This window comes from Moschus berezovskii, chromosome 10 (assembly GCF_049115385.1).
Source record: "Moschus berezovskii isolate FMDL1 chromosome 10, NW_MosBer_1.0, whole genome shotgun sequence".
Classification (NCBI taxonomy): Eukaryota; Metazoa; Chordata; class Mammalia; order Artiodactyla; family Moschidae; genus Moschus; species Moschus berezovskii.
This window is the reverse complement of record NC_142469.1, coordinates 77,295,577-77,315,391: the sequence shown is the minus strand read 5'-3', so window position 1 is coordinate 77,315,391 and position 19,815 is coordinate 77,295,577. Positions and strand designations below refer to the sequence as shown.

At 38.8% G+C, this 19,815-nt stretch overlaps 1 long non-coding RNA gene across 1 annotated transcript in view; it reads right to left on the bottom strand.

The window, feature by feature from the left end:
• The window catches only part of LOC148776337 (uncharacterized), a 109,676-nt gene that overhangs the window by 76,941 nt on the left and 12,920 nt on the right, over nucleotides 1-19,815 (bottom strand). Inside the window, exon 2 of the long non-coding RNA XR_016038439.1 lies at nucleotides 6,201-6,341. This is a non-coding gene — a long non-coding RNA (uncharacterized LOC148776337). The remainder of the gene's footprint in view (nucleotides 1-6,200; nucleotides 6,342-19,815) is intronic.

The following is a 19,815-nucleotide window of genomic DNA, read 5'->3' as shown; positions in this document are numbered from 1 at the left end:
GAAGAAGAAGTCAAGAGATACAGGAGATGACAGAAGTCCACTCAGGTCTGATAACGGCATGAAACAACCACAGCCACAAAGACTGAGGGCAATTGGAATTGATTCAGCTTAAGATGAAAATACCACATATGGTTTCTTAGCCAGTTCCTCTCAGACCTGAGCATCAAAATTGCTGGTGGAAAGTTGAGAGAACCTGTTGGTTGTAGAAAAAAATGAGTCACTAACCAGGAAGGGAAGAAATGCTTGATGGTCCCTGAAGACCTGTAGGCTTTGGGGCTCCTGAGATTCTTCTGGCTAAACATAATTTTGGCTTGTAATGTTTTGCTTGTGAGCTTTTTGGCTTGGACATGAAGAATGGTGAAGGTTGGAGGAAGAAGGTAAAGAAGACAGAGGAACAAACAGACAGAGAGGAAATGAAGGAACTTGGTTTAATCACCTTAAGTATGAAGACATCTTTCCACATCTTTATGACACCACAGAGTAGATTCTAAAAGAAGACATTGCTCCAAGCAGCCATAGCAAAACTTCCGGCTACAACTGTACAGTCCTTGAGATCCTGAAGTACATAAATGGGTCTAATAATCTTAGCAATGGAAACTTCGAAGGAATGAATGGATGGTATTTTAACAAACTGCTAAAACACCATATAAAAGATCCAGTTCTATCCTATGTTTAGATCTACTGATAAATACTCCAGCAAATACTGTGACATTCACAGTATTTTTGATAGAGACACTAAACAGATATACCCACTTGCTTCCATTATTAGATAAATGAGATAATTTAAACCTGTGCTCCTCAAATCTTAATGCCTGTGTAAGTCATCCGACAATCTCGTTCAACTGCAGATTTTGATCCAGTTGCCTGAATGAGGCCTGAGATTATGCATTGGTAGCAAGCTCTCATAGTTTCTGCTGCTGCTCTGGAGCCCATACTGTAAGCAGTGAGGCTATGAAGAATGGGTAATGTGTATTGCAGAGGTCATCCCTGAATACATAATCATGGATTTTTAATGGCATGCTCCTTCATGGTGGCCTTGTCCTAACATATGAAACAAATGTTAGCAGCCTTTTATTTCGTTTGAATTTTATAATTTCAATATAGTGCCAGACAACCCAAATTTATCGAGGAGACTAGTCAAGGGTACAAACCCAACTGGTTATCATAGCCACCATATTATTTTGTGCCTTTTCTGAAGTCTATTTGTGGAAACTGACTACACATAACTATTTAAAAATAATGTGCACAGTAGTTCTTTTTCCACTTGAATGAGAACATACTGAAAATGGCAACCTGAAGATGTCATAACCTCATCTTAATAGCAATCTTTTCAAGACTCAGTTCAAACAACCAAACAAATGAGAAAAGCCTTTTCCTGCCTCTAAACCCACAAGTCTGATAAGCAGCTGGGGCTATTTCTGAGTGTAATCTTCATAAAACCCACATCCCAAGATGCTTTCATGAAACCATTCGAATAATTGCAACCGTTATCCTCCTTATGCTGTGTTGCTTAATACACACAGAGTCATGCACAATCATGCACACACATATACACACATATGTCTTCACATTACTTAGAGTCATTTATTTTACAAATATCTCAATATCATCAGTTTTCTTTATCTTGGATTCAGGCATACAGCATTTTTCAGACTTCTCAATAATATTCTGAGAGTGAATTAGGCTTTTATATGATCTATGGATTATATTCTTCCAGGAATTGTCTGTTTTACTCTAATATTGTTCCAGTATGCTGAGAGAAAGTTATTTCAACTAGAATACACTGAAGGGATGAATGTGGCTTCCATGCAGGGCATATTTCAAGTTTTCCCAAATAACATTCTTGCAGAGATTAGAGGATAATCTGGTAGCTGGATCCAGCCAATTAAAACAGTAATTGAAATGGTTGAAAATGTTTTCCTTGGCAAAATTTGGTTATTTTGCTTCATTTTGGGTTTCCTTGAAAAACAGAAAAATAAGGTCAATCATAAGACTCCTAATTTATTTTCTTGGTTATCTTTTCTCATCACACAAAAAAGCACTGCTGTGCAGCTTAAATGAAAAACTAAAAACTGTGGGATGGGATGGTATGAAGACAGGCATGAGAAAACATAAAATGTTTCTTAAGCTAACACAAATCAATCTCCTCTCAGCATTGAATATGTGGGAATGTCTGCTTTGGGTGGTAAGGGTAAAATGAGAAGGGAGACTCAAGGGAAATAAAAAGACAGAAAGGCATTCTTGTAAAATGCAAGTTCAATTTTCCCTAGATTAATAGGTACTTCAACATTAAGACACAATTGAAGATAGCTGGGGTGAAGAACCAAAAAAAATTTAGGTGCCTTAGATCTCTTCCAGTGGCGTCAGTTAAATGCTATCAAATGTTTAATAATCATTTTGGAGATGACAGAGTATCTGATTTTTAGCATCTGCCAATGTCTGTGGTGTAAACACTTCACTATGGCTAGTTTCAATCTACTAGCCTGACATTCCTGAACATAGGGCTGGAAAGACACATGCACAATTGACTTTTGCAGGCCTCTTGCTTATTTAACTTACATGCAGAGTACATCATGAGGAACGCTGGGCTGGAAGAAGCACAAGCTGGAATCAAGACTGATGGGAGAAATATCAATAACCTCAGATATGCAGATGACACCACCCTTATGGCAGAAAGTGAAGAGGAACTCAAAAGCCTCTTAATGAAAGTGAAAGAGGAGAGTGAAAAGGTTGGCTTGAAGCTCAACATTCAGAAAACAAAGATCATGGCACCTGGTCCCATCACTTCATGGGAAATAGATGGGGAAACAGTGGAAACAGTGTCAGACGTTAGTTTTTTGGGCTCCAAAATCACTGCGGATGCTGATTGCAGCCATGAAATTAAAAGACGCTTACTCCTTGGAAGGAAAGTTATGACCAACCTAGATAGTATATTAAAAAGCAGAGACATTACTTTGCCAACCAAGGTCCGTCTAGTTAAGGCTATGGTTTTTCCCGTGGTCATGTATGGATGTGAGAGTTGGACTGTGAAGAAGGCTGATCGCCGAAGAATAGATGCTTTTGAACTGTGGTGTTGGAGAAGACTCTTGAGAGTCCCTTGGACTGCAAGGAGATCCAACCAGTCCATTCTAAAGGAGATCAGTCCTGGGTGTTCATTGGAAAGACTGATGCTAAAGCTGAAACTCCAATACTTTGGCCACCTCATGCGACGAGTTGACTCACTGGAAAAGACTCTGATGCTGGGAAGGATTGGGGGCAGGAGGAGAAGGGAACGACAGAGAATGAGATGGCTGGATGGCATCACCGACTCGATGGACATGAGTTTGAGTGAACTCCGGGAGTTGATGATGGACAGGGAGGCCTGGCGTGCTGTGATTCATGGGGTCACAAAGAGTCGGACACGACTGAGCGACTGAACTGAACTGATGAGCTCCTCCATCACATCACTGACTAAAGACACAGTTCTACCAAAAATGAAATTGAGATTGACGTCAGGTAAAATTATAGATAGAGGAAATGAGAAGTCAAAGATGATTATCTCTCAAATTAATTTTTGCCAGTTGAAAATGTAAAGCTTTGTTAGTTGAAATGGTTTGTTGTTTAGTTGTTTATGTTCAGTCATACTCAACTCTTTTGTGACCACAGGGCTCCTCTGTTTATAGGATTTCTCAGGCAAGAATACTGAAGTAGGTTGCCATTACCTTCTCCAGTGGATTCTCCCAACCCAGGGATCGAATCTGTATCTCCTGCATTGGCAGGAGGATTCTTTACCACTGGGCCAACAGGAAACCTGGTTGAAATGGTAAATCTTGAAAGTGTTAGTCACTTAGTCATGTCTGACTTTTTGTGACCCTGTGGACAGTAGCTCATCAGGTTCCTCTGTCCATGGTCTTCTCCAGGCAAGAATACTGGAGTGGGTTGCCATTTCCTTCTCCAGGGAATCTTCCTGACCCAGGGATTGAACCCGGGTCTCTTGCACTGTAGGCAGATTCTTTACCGTCTGAACTACTAGGGAAGCCCACAAAACAGAGACGCCACTTGACAAAAGCCAAATCAAAGAACTGATGTTAAAAGAAAAACACTTGTCTATGTCAATCCATGCTCTTTCCTTTAAAACTCTTCTTATAAGCTAAGATTCTCTAAAGAAAGACAGCACTAAGTGGTGTCTGACTCTGCAATCACATGGACTGTAGCCCACCAGGCTCCTCTGTCCATGGGATTCTCCAGGCAAGAATACTGGAATGGGTTGCCATTTCCTTCTCCATGGGAATTTCCCAACCCAGGAATTGAACCCAGGTCTCCTGCATTGCAGACAGATGCTTTATCGACTGAACAACAAGGGAAGCCTTCAAATCCTCTAAAGAAGTCTGAAATTAGTCACTGTACCTACTTTAGCATCCCCTTGGAATGAAGGCATTTTCAAAATACCATATAATAGTGAGGCTAACCCTACACATTAGAATCATGTGGGGAGCTTCCATAAAGGACTGATTCCTTGGTCCCACCCAGGGCCAACTAAATTTGAAAGTTTTGTGTGGGACTTGGCATTGATAGTTTTAAAAAACTCCCCAAGTGTTTAATTTGCAACCAGTGTTGAAAGCAACTATGTTATGTATTTATTTGCCTATATTTTCACTGAGAGAATTCTGAAAGTTGCTATGTTTTATCCTGTTAAATTATAAAATTTGAGTATCTATGAAATTTGTTTTTTTCCTCTGTTTATATCTTCTCTCATCTCCATAGTACTGACAAATGTTGTCAATAATAAAGCATCCACTTTTGATTAAGTTTTCAACAGGCTAGAAATAGATATATTCTATGGACTATAAGGGACTTTCCTGGTGGCTCAGCGGTATGGAATCTGCCTGCAATGTAGGAGACATGGGTTGGATCCCTGGGTTGAGAAGATTCCCTTGAGAAGGAAATGGCAACCCCCTCCAGTGTTCTTGCCTCGAAAATCCCCTGGACAGAGGAGCTTGGTAGGCTACAGTCTACGGGGTTGCAAGAATCAGACATGACTTAGTGACTAAACCACCACTACCACATGGACAATAAATGTGACACACATTTATTCATATTCTCTTATTTTTAGATTTCAAAACAAGCTCAGAAATTTTTAAGATGGATTACATTCACCAGCCACATGTACTAATCAGTAATGGTTTTCAATTATTCCAGGCAGCACATGCAGAACAAATTACCCTTTTACTATGTGGAAACTAATTATAAATTTGATTTATTGAATGACTAACTCATGGTATTTATCTACATAAATGCCACAAATGTTATTATGCAAAGCAAAGAATAAATATTTCCTCCTTTTAAAAACAAAAAACATATTAACAAAATAGGTAAGGTTTTAATTTTTTCTTGGAAGGACAATCTATTTGATTTTATATTTTCTTTTTATGTAATTGATTTGCACGAGTTTCACTTTGAGTTTCACTTTTCACTATTGAACTATTGAAAAGAATATTGAACTTTATTTACAGTGTTGTGTTTGTTTCAGGTCTATAGCAAAGTGATACAGTCATATATATATATATATGAATTAACGAAAGCAGTTCCTGTCTTTTGATGGGGTGCTCATGGTTTATAACATAAATGGCATTATTTTGAGAGAGGGATAACTTAGGTAAGGCATTAGGTTTTTTTTTTCTTTTTGCAGCTTGAAGCAGTTGTAAAATAACTTAATGTAGCTTTTTACAACTGTGTATTCTATAGTATTTTTTTTCATTTGGTGATATTTTAACTGTTAATGTTTTTGGCATTGTGCTTTGTACCATTTATTAAATAAAAGTTTAAAAATAAATAAATAAAATAAAATTTAAAAAATATATTAAAAAAATAAATTGCAGCAAAAAGAAAAAAAAAAAATATTGAACTATTCAACATGATCCTGGCTTATTTTCCAAATATATAGTCATCATCATTAGCGGTTGCATTGATCAGACCTCTATCTATGAATCTTGGAAAGCTCCATGGCGTGTGTAGAAATCTATGCCACCCCAGGCACTGCAGTAGAGCCAAGAACAGCAAGAAGCACAACAAATAGCAGCTGTGGCTCTTTGCATGTGTGGTACCATTTAGGCTAATGCCCAGGATATCATATTGTTTGGCCAAAGGGTGCAGCTGTACCAGCTGGCAAAGAATTGAAGGTGGCAAAAACACAGAAGGCAGAAGTTGGCACCAATTCTTACCTCTCCCCGTATTCACTGAGTCTCCACAGCACTCCTCTCCGTAATGTTCATAGGGAGCCAAGCCAACATTTGGGCAAAACATGTAATATAAATCTGTCAGGGAGCAGGTGTCATCATTTGATTCTGTCACTGTTGGGTCATCTATGTAGGTACAAATGAAATGAAGCATATTAATTTGCTATTGCTGGGTAACTAACCCTCTCCAAATTCAGGGACTTTCAACAGCAATCATGTATTATTGCTTACCCCTCTGTAGGTGGGATGGGGCTCATATAATCTAGCTTAGGCTTGGCTGGATGGCTTTGTTTCTTACTGCAGTTCTGTGGATTGACCAATGCAGCTCTGGCCCCTGTGTATTCATTCTGGGGCTCAGGTTGAAGTTGGTAGGAACAATGTGGGAGGAAACTCTCCTCAAGCAATGGCAGAAATTCAAGGGAGCAAGTGAAAATACGGGGCTCTTAATGCCTAGGCCTAAAGCTGGCAGATTGTTGCTTCTGCTCATATGCCATGACCAAAACAAGTCACATGGTCAAGTCCAAATTCAACCAGGGGAGAACCACATTCAGCTCATGAAGAGATCATGGCAAAAGATGCAGTGAGGGATGAAGAATTAAGCCCAGCACATCCATCCACGATATCAACCTGTCAGTTTTTTCTGGGAAAGAGATAAGATAATGATAATGACGATGGTGGTGAGGATGAAAGCAGCTATCTTTTATTATGCACTTATAAAAGGCCAAGCACTGTTTCTAGGACTATCTCCTTCTCTTGCTGTCTGTTTCTCTGTCTCTCTCTAATCTCATTAAGCCCTCAATCCTCTGAAATGAGTACTACTGTATTCTCATCTTCCAGACATTGATAGGGGAAGTCTTTATAAGCAAATAATGGGCAATTATCAATATCTAATATTTGCTAGTTTTGATAAACTCTTGTATAGGCATACTGTGTGGATTATGTACAGTTCCTTTGTGATTTCCCACCTTCACTTTCCTGTCTTGGAAGAAGATATATAGGGTCTGGCATTCATGTCATGTTTATCAAAGGACATGAGAAGAACTTGTTTGTTCATCACTGAGGTTTACCTACAGAATGTGCCCATGAGTAGAACTTAGCAGCAATGAACTTCATAAACTAGCAAACACCATCAGCTCAAAAGTTAAAAAATTATAATGGGCTTAAGAAATACCAGGATGAAATTCTGATGAAGAATTCAGTATTCTTTCCCTTTCTGTTTCTTTTAGGTGCAAGGCTTATAGAAATCTGTATATCGAGGGACCTCTGCAGATGGATAAGGGTAAACCTTTGTCCATTTATATCTCAGAGCATGTTGGGAAATATTAATTCCACAGAAAGGGGAGAAGTAGAGCTATTACTGTTTCTGTAGCAGAAGTGGCTAAGATGGGGACTGGAGCAGACCAAAGATGTGGGGTTTCAAGGCAGTGTCTGGGAAATCTCCTGCATGTGGCTTGCCTCAGTGTTGGCAGCTGCGGCTGAGACTGGGGGAAACGGGATGGTGTTTCATAACTTGCAACTCCCTGGGTTCCCCAAAGTTCACAAAGACTTGCTCTGACCCTTGCTTCTCCAATGAATTTTTTCAGTGCTTAATTCCCTATGTTAAGTCTTTTCCTGGTTGAAGTAACTAGTTAACTACTCTAGTTGCTTCAATCTATTTGAGGTAATGAGTGTTGAAAGTTTGTAATCATAGGTAAGTCTAAATAATTATGGTAAACTTGTTCAGAACAGAATGATTATGTCTAAAATATTCTCAGAAGTTAAAATTCTATAAACAAAAGTATAGTATCTTAATGACAATAATCTAGATTGTAAAGTATTGTTCATAAAGATGAGGAAAATGGCTAGGCAGAAGAGTTGTGAAGTGACAGAAGAAAAATTACATTTTTCCTTGCAGTAAGAGTTTTTTTATTTTCAAAGTACACATCAAAAAATGTTTTCAAAAAATTTAGCAGTAAACATTAACAGAATTCAAAACTAGTCTCAAATCACTTAATATTCAATCAAGAGTACCAAACTAAAAAGCAAACTCATTCATTTTCTGTCCCATTTGTTTGGCCATTATTTCCTGACAATCTATAAGTGCCAGGCAATATTTAGATGCTGGGGGAGAGCAGTGAACAAAATGGAGAAACCCCAGGCCTCATCAAATTTAGTTCTACTGTTGGGATATATACAATAAAGATGTTAAATATATTATACAGTACTTTAAGAGAAATAGTTACTATGAAAAATAAGTGCATGGGGGAATTCTGGGGTTTAAGCTTGCAATTTTAAAATAAGGTGGTCAGGGAAGGCCCTACTGAAAATAAGTGAGCCATACTGATAATGAAGAGAAGATATTTCCAACATTGGAAATTGTTTTTGCTAAGAATCAGAAGCAGGAATGTGCCTGGTATGTTTGAGAAAGAACAAGGAGGTCAGTGTTACTTAGGTACAGAGTCTCTCTGACCAAAAAAAAAAAAAAAGAGGAAATAAATGATCTAAGAGTTAAACTGAGCTAAATAGTAATAGAGGAAGATCCAAGTGTTTCCAGTTATTTAACTTTTCTTTTTGTATTATGTTTTATTAATTTAGTTAGCTAATTACAGTTAGGTAGGTAGCTAATTATAAGGAGGTAATTTTTGTACATGGTAAATTTTTGGATTTTCAACAGCACAAAGTGTACATTGAGAAGCAAACCTCTGCCCTGACTTTACCCAGAGTTCCCAGCTTTCCATCCCAGAGAAAACAATGTTACCAGGCCTTCCATGGAGCTTTCCAGAGACATCCTATGACTGTTTCTAATATGCTCCCTCCATTGAGAAAGTTTGGAAAAGTAGAGTATGTCTTTGGAAAAGCTTGGGACAAAGTTTGCTTTCATAGATTCACCTCCATCTTCATACTGTAATTATAGGCCCCTAAAGTGGATGGCAGCTGGGTCAGGCACATCCCAGATGGGTGGGGAAGGGCCTATCTTGTGAAGTCACCAAGTGGCCTCATGAAGAAGCAACCTGTGTGTGGCCACTATTTATTTTGAGCGTTATTTTTACTCTTGTATCCAGAGGAAGATTCCACGACTGTCATTTCTTTCATTTTCTCCTGAGGATAAGGAGTGATTTCACTTAGCACTTGCAAACAGGTGTGACAAAGTGAAAAAAAAAACAAAAAACTGTAGGCAAATAAATAAATAAATAAAATAATAATAAAATGAAAAATAAATGGAAAGTTTCTGTACTTCACCAATGGATACGGGAAGAAATGGGACAGTATGCTCTTTGTTTGATAAAAGTTACAAGGTTCAGGCAATCCAAGATTTTCCTCTAACTGCAGCCAAACTGTGTGTAATATATACTTCAGGCTCTCAGACATTTCCCTTACAGGTGAACACACTGCGAGTCATAAAATCTCCTGTATATCTTCGATATCACAGCAGGTCCACTATTTTTTATCATGGGTCTCACCGTCTTATTCTGCTCAGAGAGATGTCCTGCATAATTTTCTAATAGTATCAGGAAAAGTGTTATTTGATCATTGACTCTACTTCTCCAATCTAAGTAAGATAAAGAAATGGAAGCTTTACTCTTCAGAAAGATTCTATGACTCTAGGATTGCCATCATTCAACAAACCTACCTTTACAATGACTAGTCTGCATAAGGTCTGGATAGTCCCAGGAAGATGAAAAATCACCATCATCATCATCACTACCACCAGAGGACGAGAATAAGAATACTTCCAACTGATTTAACTTTGGGTATTCTTTTTGTGAAAAGTCTGTGGCAACGTGTCTCAAACTCTGAAAACCGTGAGAATGTAGACTCCATGAGATAATGGTTAATTCCATAGTTCTGAGAACTGTGCCTTGGGATTCCCTGATGGCTCAGCAGGAAAAAAATCTGAATTCAGTGCAGGAGACACAGGAAATGCAAGTTTGATCCCTCCGACAGGAAGATCCCCTGGAGGAGGAAATGGCAACCCACTCCAGTATTCTTGCCTGGAAAACTGCATGGACAGAGGAGCCTGGCGGGATACAGTCCAAAGTATTGCAAAGAGTCAGTAACTACTGAGCACAATACAATACCATAGAACTGTGCCTTAGTCCTTATGAGACCGTTAATTTTGTGTGTCAGCTTGACTAACCCATGGTGCCCAGATAAATGGGTAAACATCAATCCAGCTGTATCTGTGAAAGTATTTAAAAAATGAGATTAACTTTTAAAAAAGCAGACTTTGAGTGAACCAAATTAGCCTTCATAATTAGATGGGGCCCATCTAATCAACTGAAGGTCTTTGTAGTAAAAGACTGACCTTCCTAAACAAGAAATAATTCTACCAGCAGACTGCCTTTGGACTGGAACTATGACTCTTCCTTGGGTCTCCAGCTTGCTGGCCTGCCCTGAAAATTTAAGACTTACTGAGGTTCCATAATTATGTGTGAGTCAATTCCTTAAAACCAATCAATCTCTTGATGGGTAGATATATGTGTGTGTGTGTGTATATATATATATATATATAATATTTACAGATGTACAGACACTGATAGATATATAGAAATATAGAGAATGAACTACTAATACATGAGCAATGTAAATATATGTCTTCAGTGGATATAACTTGCATGTGTTCAAATTTTTATTTCAAAACAAATCATTAAAGCTCTTCCTGTACAAACTCAATAAATAAAATTAAAATTTAACTGTTCAGACTCTTGCTACTATTTTTCCTGATGACTTTATCTAGGTAGCATCCAACCTCCTATGGAGAAAGGCAAGAAGTAATAGTTTCATTTTCAATTTCACCAACCTACCACTTTGGTTTTGTCTCTACTCCACAGTAAAATTGCCAGACTTTAACCAATTTTCAAAATCAAACCTTTAGAAGAATTTCAGTGCCTAGAAAGAAGCCTTCTACGCTACCTTCCAGATTCCATTTCTGGAAAAAAGCGTTTGTATATCACTAGAGTTCCTTGATATATTTATATTGCTGGATATAAATAGCCAATTCTAGGTGTCAGTGATCATTTTCATCAAGTGAATGTTAGAAATATAGTACATAGTTCAGGTGTTTCCAAGGCAAATCATTCAATATCACGGTAATCCAGTCCATGCCCCAGCCACTACTGCTGAAGAAGCTAGAGTTGAATGGTTCTATGAAGATCTACAAGACCTTCTAGAACTAACAACAAAAAACGGTATTCTTTTTATCATGGGGGACTAGAATAAAAAAGTACGAAGTCAAGAAATACCTGGTATAATGGGAAAGTTTGGCATTGGAGTACAAAATGAAGCAGGGCAAAGGCTAACAGACTTTTGCCAAGAGAACACATTGGTCATAGCAAACACCCTCTTTCAACAACACAAGAGATGATTCTATACATGGATATCACCAGATGGTCAATACCGAAATCAGATTGATTATATTCTTTGCAGCTGAAGATAGAGAAGTTCTATACAGTCAGTAAAAACAAGACTGGGAGCTGACTGTGGCTCAGATCATGAACTCCTTATTGCCAAATTCAGACTTAAATTGAAGTACGTGGAGAAAACCACCAGACCATTCAGGCATGACCTAAATCAAATCCCTTAACAATTATACAGTGAAAGTGACAAATAGATTCAAGGGATTAGATCTGATAGACAGAGTGAATGAACTACGGACAGAGGTTCATGACTTTGTACAGGAGACAGGGATCAAGACCATCCCTAAGAAAAAGAAATGCAAAAAGGCAAAATGGTTGTCTGAGTAGCCCTTAAAAATAGCTGAGTAAAGAAGAGAAGTGAAAGGCAAAGGAGAAAAGGAAAGATATACCCATCTGGATACAGAGTTTCAAAGAATAGCAAGGAGAGATAAGAAAGCCTTCCTCAGTGATCAATGCAAAGAAACAGAGGAAAAAGATTAGGAAAGACTAGAGATCTCTTCAAGAAAATCAGAGATACCAAGGGAACATTTCATGCAAAGATGGGCTCAATAAAGGACAGAAATGGTAGGGACCTAACAGAAGCCGAAAATATTAAGAAGACGTGGCAAGAAAGAATACACAGAAGAACTATACAAAAAAGATATTCATAACCCATATAACCATGATGGTGTGATCACTTGCCTAGAGCCAGACATCCTGGAATGTGAAGTCAAGTGGGCCTTAGGAACATCACTACAAACAATGTTAGTGAAGGTGATGGAATTCCAGCTGAGCTACTTCACAATAGCTAAAGATGATCCTATGAAAGTGCTGAACTCAGTATGCCAGCAAATGTGGAAAACTAAGCAGTGGCCGCAGGACTGGAAAAGATTTTCATTCCAATCCCAAAGAAAGGTAATGCCAAGGAATGTTCAAACTACCACACAATTACACTCATCTCACATGCTAGCGAAGTAATGTTCAAAATTCTTCAAGCAAGGCTTCAACAGTACATGAACTGTGAAGTTCCAGATGTTCAAGCTGGATTTAGAAAAGGCAGAGGAACCAGAGAGCAAATTGCCAACATCCGCTGGATCATTGAAAAAGCTCTAAGAGAGTTCAAAAAAAAAAAAAAAAAATCTGCTTTATTGACTATGCCAAAGTCTTTGACTGTGTGGATAACAATAAACTGTGGAAAATTCTTCAAGAGATGGGAATATCAGACCACCTGACCTGCCTCCTGAGAAACCTGTATGTATGTCAGGAAGCAACAGAAGCGGACATGGAACAGCAGACTGGTTCCAAATTGGGAAAGGATTACACCAAGGCTGTATATTGTCACCTTGCTTATTTAACATATATGCAGAGCACATTATGCAAAATGCCAGGCTGGATGAAGCAAAGCTGGAATCAAGATTGCTGGGAGAAATATCAATAACCTCAGATATGCAGATGACACCACTCTTATGGCAGGAAGTGAGGAGGAACTAAAGAGCCTCTTGATGAAAGTAAAAGAGGAGAGTGAAAAAGCTGGCTTAAAACTCAACATTCAAAAAACCAAGATCATGGCATCCTGTCTCATCACTTCATGGCAAATAGATGGGGAGACAGTGGAAATAGTGACAGACTTTATATTTTTGGGCTCCAAAATCACTGCAGATGGTGACTGCAGCCATGACATTAAAAGACACATGCTCCTTGGAAGGAAAGCTATGATAAACCTAAACAGCATATTAAAAAGCAGAGACATTATTTTGCCAACAAAGGTCCATCTAGTCAAAGCTATGGTTTTTCCAGTAGTCATATATGGATGTGAGAGTTGGACCATAAAGAAAGCTGAGTGCCAAAGAATTGATATTTTTTTTTTGGTAATTAATTTATTTTTTATTGGAGGCAAATTATTTTACAATATTATATTGGTTGGTTTTGCCATACATTGATATGAATTTGCCCCGGGTTTACATAAGTTCCCCCTCCTGAACCCCCCCTCCCACCTCCCTCCTCCCTTTATCCTCCCTCTGGGTCATCCCCGCATGCCAGCCCCGAGCATCCTATAACATGCATTGACCCTGAACTAGTGATTCGTTTCACATATGACAACATACGTGTTTCAATGCCATTCTCCCAAATCATCCCACCCTCACCCTCTCCCATAGAGTCCCAAAGACTGTTCTATACATCTGTGTCTCTTTTGCTGTCTCGTATACAGGGTTATCATTTGCATCTTTCTAAATTCCATATATATGTGTTAGTATACTATATTGGTGTTTTTCTTTCTGGCTTACTTCACTCTGTATAATAGGCTCCAGTTTCATCTACCTCATTAGAACTGATTCAAATGTATTCTTTTTAATGGCTGAATAATACTCCATTGTGTATATGTACCAAAGCTTTCTTATCCATTCGTCTGCAGATGGACATCTAGGTTGCTTCCATGTCCTGGCTATTATAAACAGTGCTGCAATGAACACTGGAGTACACGTGTCTCTTTAAATTCTGGTTTCCTCGGTGTGTATGCCCAGGAGTGCGATTGCTGGATCATATGGCAGTTCTATTTCCAATTTTTTGAGGAATCTCCACACTGTTCTCCATAGTGGCTGTACTAGTTTGCATTCCCACCAACAGTATAAGAGGGTTCCTTTCTCTCCACATCCTCTCCAGCATTTATTGCATGTAGACTTTTGGATAAAATCAAAAGCTTCTGCACAGCAAAGGAAACTATAAGTAAGGTGAAAAGACAGCCTTCAGAATGGGAGAAAATAATAGCAAATGAAGCAACTGATAAAGGATTCATCTCCAAATTATACAAGCAGCTCCTGCAGCTCAATTCCAGAAAAATAAATGACCCAATCAAAAAATGGGCCAAAGAACTAAACAGACATTTCTCCAAAGAAGACATAAAGATGGCTAACAAACACATGAAAAAATGCTCAACATCCCTCATAATCAGAGAGATGCAAATCAAAACCACAATGAGATACCATTTCACACCAGTCAGAATTGATATTTTTGAACTATGGTGTTGGAGAAGTCTTGAGAGTCCCTTGGACTGCAAGGAGATCAAACCAGTCAATCCTAAAGGAAATAAGTCCTGAATATTCATTGGAAGGACTGATGCTGAAGCTGAAACTCTAATACTATGGCCACCTGATGAGAACAAATGACTCATTGAAAAAGATCCGGGTGCTGGGAAAGATTGAAGGCAGGAGGAGAAGGGGATGACAGAGGATGAGATGGTTGGATGGCATCACTTACTAGATGGACACAAGTTTGAGAAAGCTCCAAGAGTTGGTGATGGACAGGGAGACCTGGCATGCTGCGATTCATGGGGTCGCAAAGAGTCGGACACGACTGAGGGACTGAACTGATTGACTGACTTAGTTCAGGATTTATCTGCATCTTCCACAATCAACTGTAACATACACACATACACACAAGAATAAAAGTGCTGATATAAAAAGTGCATTCTGTTGCTTTGTCTGAAAAGAATAGCAGTGAAAGCAAGGTCACGATGGTCTGTTGACTGAGTTGAGTTGGGACTTACTTTCCAGGAGATCATCTCTGGAATGAAAGTGTATTTCTAGTTTGTATTAGTCTTGCCATACCTCTCATTCTCTGAACTTGTTTTTCCTTAGCCCAAAGAATGACTTAAATTCCCTTTTCTTTTACATTCTACCTCTTGCCTATTTTCCCTAATCCATGTAAACCACTGTAAAATTTGATTACCAGTTTTCTTGTTTTGCCTTTTAAAATGTTTAATTACTCTAATGCATATATATTCCAGAACAATGGAATACAAGCATATATATTCCAAACTCTCACTAAATGCCTTTTAAGTTATACTTCTGACTCAGTCTGAAGATTCAAATTGATTAATGGCAATGCAGACCTTTGCAACAGAAGTAAATAAACGTACTAAGGATGTTGAGATACATGGAATATAGACACAGCCCCCTCCTCAAATGGATAAAGAGACTGATGATGGTTTTTTGGCACTCTCTCTTACTCTAATTTGCAACTTGTAAGGATTCTCACCTAATCTTCCATGGTTACTGCCCAACTTGGGCTTCCTTTCCAACATAATCTAGGCCATTTATACTTACTATCAAAATATAATTCATGTTACTCTTCTTTGTTCCATAGTGACATCCAGGATATAAAGCTAAGGTATTATGGATAATAATGGATTAGTATTTCGACACTCCCAGATGCCAACTGGCACAGTTTTTTGGAGGTGATATCTTAACCTGAACAGTGGAATACAATAATTGGGATTTCAGTTGCTGATTGATCAACAGAAAAACTATTTGATAAAAGAACGGCTTTTCAGTTCAATTCAGTTGCTCAGTCATGTCTGACTCTTTGCGACCCCATGAATTGCAGCATGCCAGGTCTCCCTGTCCATCACCAACTCCCAGAGCTCACTCAAACTCATGTCCATCGAGTCGGTGATGCCATCCAGCCATCTCATCCTCTGTCATCCCCTTCTCCTCCTGCCCCCAATCCCTCACAGCATCAGAGTCTTTTCCAGTGAGTCAACTTTTTGCATGACGTAGCCAAAGTATTGGAGTTTCAGCTTTAGAATCAGTCCTTCCAATGAACACTCAGGACTGATCTCCTTTAGAACGGACTGGTTGGAGCTCCTTGCAGTCCAAGGGACTCTAACACCACAGTTCAAAAGCATCAATTCTTCGGCGATCAGCTTTCTTCACAGTCCAACTCTCACATCCATACATGACCACAAAAACCATAGCCTTGACTAGACGGACCTTGGTTGGCAAAGTAATGTCTCTGCTTTTTAATATACTATCTAGGTTGGTCATAACTTTCCTTCCAAGGAGCAAGTGTCTTTGAATTTCATGGCTGCAATCAGCATCTGCAGTGATTTTGGAGCCCAGAAAAATAAAGTCTGACACTGTTTCCCCATCAATTTGCCATGAAGTGATGGGACCAGATGCCATGATCTTTGTTTTCTGAATGTTGAGCTTCAAGCCAACCTTTTCACTCTCCTCTTTCACTCTCATCAAGAGGCTTTTTAGTTCCTCTTCACTTTCTGGCATAACAGTGGTGTCATCTGCATATCTGAGGTTATTGATATTTCTCCTGGCAATCTTGATTCCAGCTTGTGCTTCCTCCAGACCGTTTCTCATGATGTACTCTGCATATAAGTTAAATAAGCAGGGTGACAATATACAGCCTTGACGTACTCCTTTTCCTCTTTGGAACCAGTCTGTTGTTCTATGTCCAGTTCTAATTGTTGCTTCCCGACCTGCATACAGGTTTCTCAAGAGGCACGTCAGGTGGTCTGATATTCCCATCTCAGAATTTTCCACAGTTTATTGTGATCCACACAGTCAACGGCTTTGGCATAGTCAATAAAACAGAAGTAGATGTTTTTCTGGAACTTTCTTGCTTTTTCCATGATCCAGCGGATGTTGGCAGTTTGATCTCTGGTGCCTCTGCCTTTTCTAAAACCTTCTTGAACATCTGGAAGTTCATGGTTAGTTGTCTTTAAATCAAACCAACTAAGAAATTGCCTATTATGGGGAGTCCACTGAAAGTATGATTTCTTAAGATGCTGAACAAAGAATCTAGAAAGTCCAAAATACAAATGAGAAGAGATATTATAATATTAATATCAGCTTTAAGTGAGAAATTTATCATTTAATGCAGTTATTTTTATTCCCATTAACCAGTATTAAAAATGCTGATTCCTAGAGTCATTCATAAGTACATGAATCTGAGAAGCATGACTTCTGATTGATAATGGGAACAAGGAAGGCCTACAAATACAGCTTCTATGGAAAAAACAAGAGGAGTAATTCAACCAGATTTCTATGTGAAATGGACAAATTACCCTCAAAGATAAAAAATAAACGTGAGATTAGATATCAAAGAAATTCCTGAGTTTGAGGAGAAGAAATATATGAAACAGATTTGTTTGGGGAGTTGCTCTGATGTTGGGCTAAGTGAAAGAAGAAGTTGTTCATCTTAAGTTTAATTTTTTAATTTTTTTAGTGAGTAGAAATGAGCTCATCTAAATAGCATTTCCTCTTTTGTACTTTGCCTAAGCTATTCTTCTAAACTATAATATTTAGCCTTGCCAATTCCCAGAGATTCTCATATTTCTGTCTCAGTACTGCTCATGAAATAAACAAAATCCTTATAAAATCTTAAATAGATTTATGTGATTCGTAAAAATATGGTATAGGAAAGAACCCCAGCACAGGGAGCCCAAGGGGTCTGCCCTGATCTTCTGCTGGCTGAGAGTGATTTCCCAGCACCCAGTTTTTCTCAACAGTGAAACAAGTGGGATGGAATGAACTACTACTCCTTAGTTATCTTCCAATGGGAGAATATGACTTTGTTATGTAAAAGTAGCCTGATCAAGAATAACAATCTTAATAGCCGTGAGTCATGCACGGAGTCACTTTTCAACAATGTTGAAAATCTTGTGTCTTGAAGAAAACCTTGGAAATCATAGAACCTTGTCCCCATCTCCAGTCAGAACCACATCATAATCATTCCAATATGTTCTTCCAGACTGTTAAAGGTTTTCCCCAGGAGGCAAACTCCACAACTTCTTCTGTATCCTTAATGCAGAAGTTCTTCCTATGTCTGGTCTGAGCTTACTGGCAGATTTTGTAACTAATTTTCATTTATTTAAGACTTAGCAGAGAGGGAGCACAATTGGGGCAGACCATTCAAGTGCTATCTGTTATTAATCTGAGCCATGGTAAATTTGTTTGTACTAGAGTTTCTGTGGTCTTACTTTGCATTCCAATGAAATGATAGAACCTGATCCCCTGATGGAATGTTCTCTTTCAGGTCTAAAATGACTGGGTGATAAAGCATTACAGGCTGGCAGGAATACTGAGCAGTTCTTGATAGTGAACACAGGGAAAGGCATTGTTTCTCTTGCTGATCAGTCTCCTAGTAGTCTGGTGCACAATGGATCCTGACCTGTGCTCTCAGAACTCTGTGGGAGATGGTGAGGGTGGGATGATTTGGCAGAATGACATTGAAACATGTATATTATCATATGTGAAATGAATCACCAGTCCAGGTTCAACGCATGATACAGGATGCTCGGGGCTGGTACACGGGGATGACCCAGAGGGAGGATAAGGGGAGGACGGAGGTGGGAGGGGGGTTCAGGAAGGAGAATGTACGTACACCGGGGTGGATTCATGTCAATGTATGGCAAAACCAACCAATATAATATTGTAAAATGAAAAAAAAATGAAAAAAAAAGAAATAAATAAAGTTAAAGTCTAAGAATAAAAAAACAAATTTAGAAATATTGAGGGAATTCTTCTAAAATGAAATATAGGTTCAAGAAATCTATTCAAAATATATGGCAACAGGGGAATCTTTCTAGCAGTACCCAGTGCTTCAAAGAAATAGGGAAAATTGATGGACAAAAGCCTAATGATATTGTCTAGTCCAACTTCCTGCTTTCTATAAAGGTGAGCTCTTATGATGCCCATTAATGGCATTTATGATGATCAGGTAGGTAACACAGAACAGTAACCTTACCAAAAATGGATGCAATGCTAACAATATAAGCTGTTTAAGAAGGAACTCTTTCTCTGTTCACCTGTAACTGCCACAACATTGTTAATTGGCTCTAGTGCAATACAAAATAAAAAGTTTAAAGTTAAAAACAAAAAGGAACCTTATAGGATTTTTAAAAGAAAAAGAAGGCTGGTTTACTTTGCTGACTCTCAAAAGGAAACCAGAAAGAGCTCCATTGTTCACTTCCCCCCTCCTTTTAGTGGTGTGGGTGTCCTGTGAGAGCACTGGAGGAGGAAAAAGTGGGATTCCCTGAGGATGGGCTTTCCCAGCCTCCTCCAGAGTCATCCAGGTTTGTGAGTCAATGCCAGGGGTGGGCCAGGCAAGGCTTTCCCTCACCCACACAGGCCATGATTAAGAAGGCCTCCATCTGTCAACAGACACTTTCAGCTGCATTTCCAGACCAGCTTCCTCCCAACTGAGTCACACGGTGATGCCACAATCTGATGTTTATGACCTAACAGTTGATCACCATGGAAGTAGCACAAACCTTAAACTGTTGAGGAGCAAAACCAGAGTTGAGATGCTGGACAGTTTAGGAAAAGAAAAAAAGAAGACCCTTATTCATGGAGACCACAGGTCAAGACTGAACACCCCATGCCTCATGTGGGCCCTTCCACTGGTTGCTAAAACTGATGTTTGGATGCTTT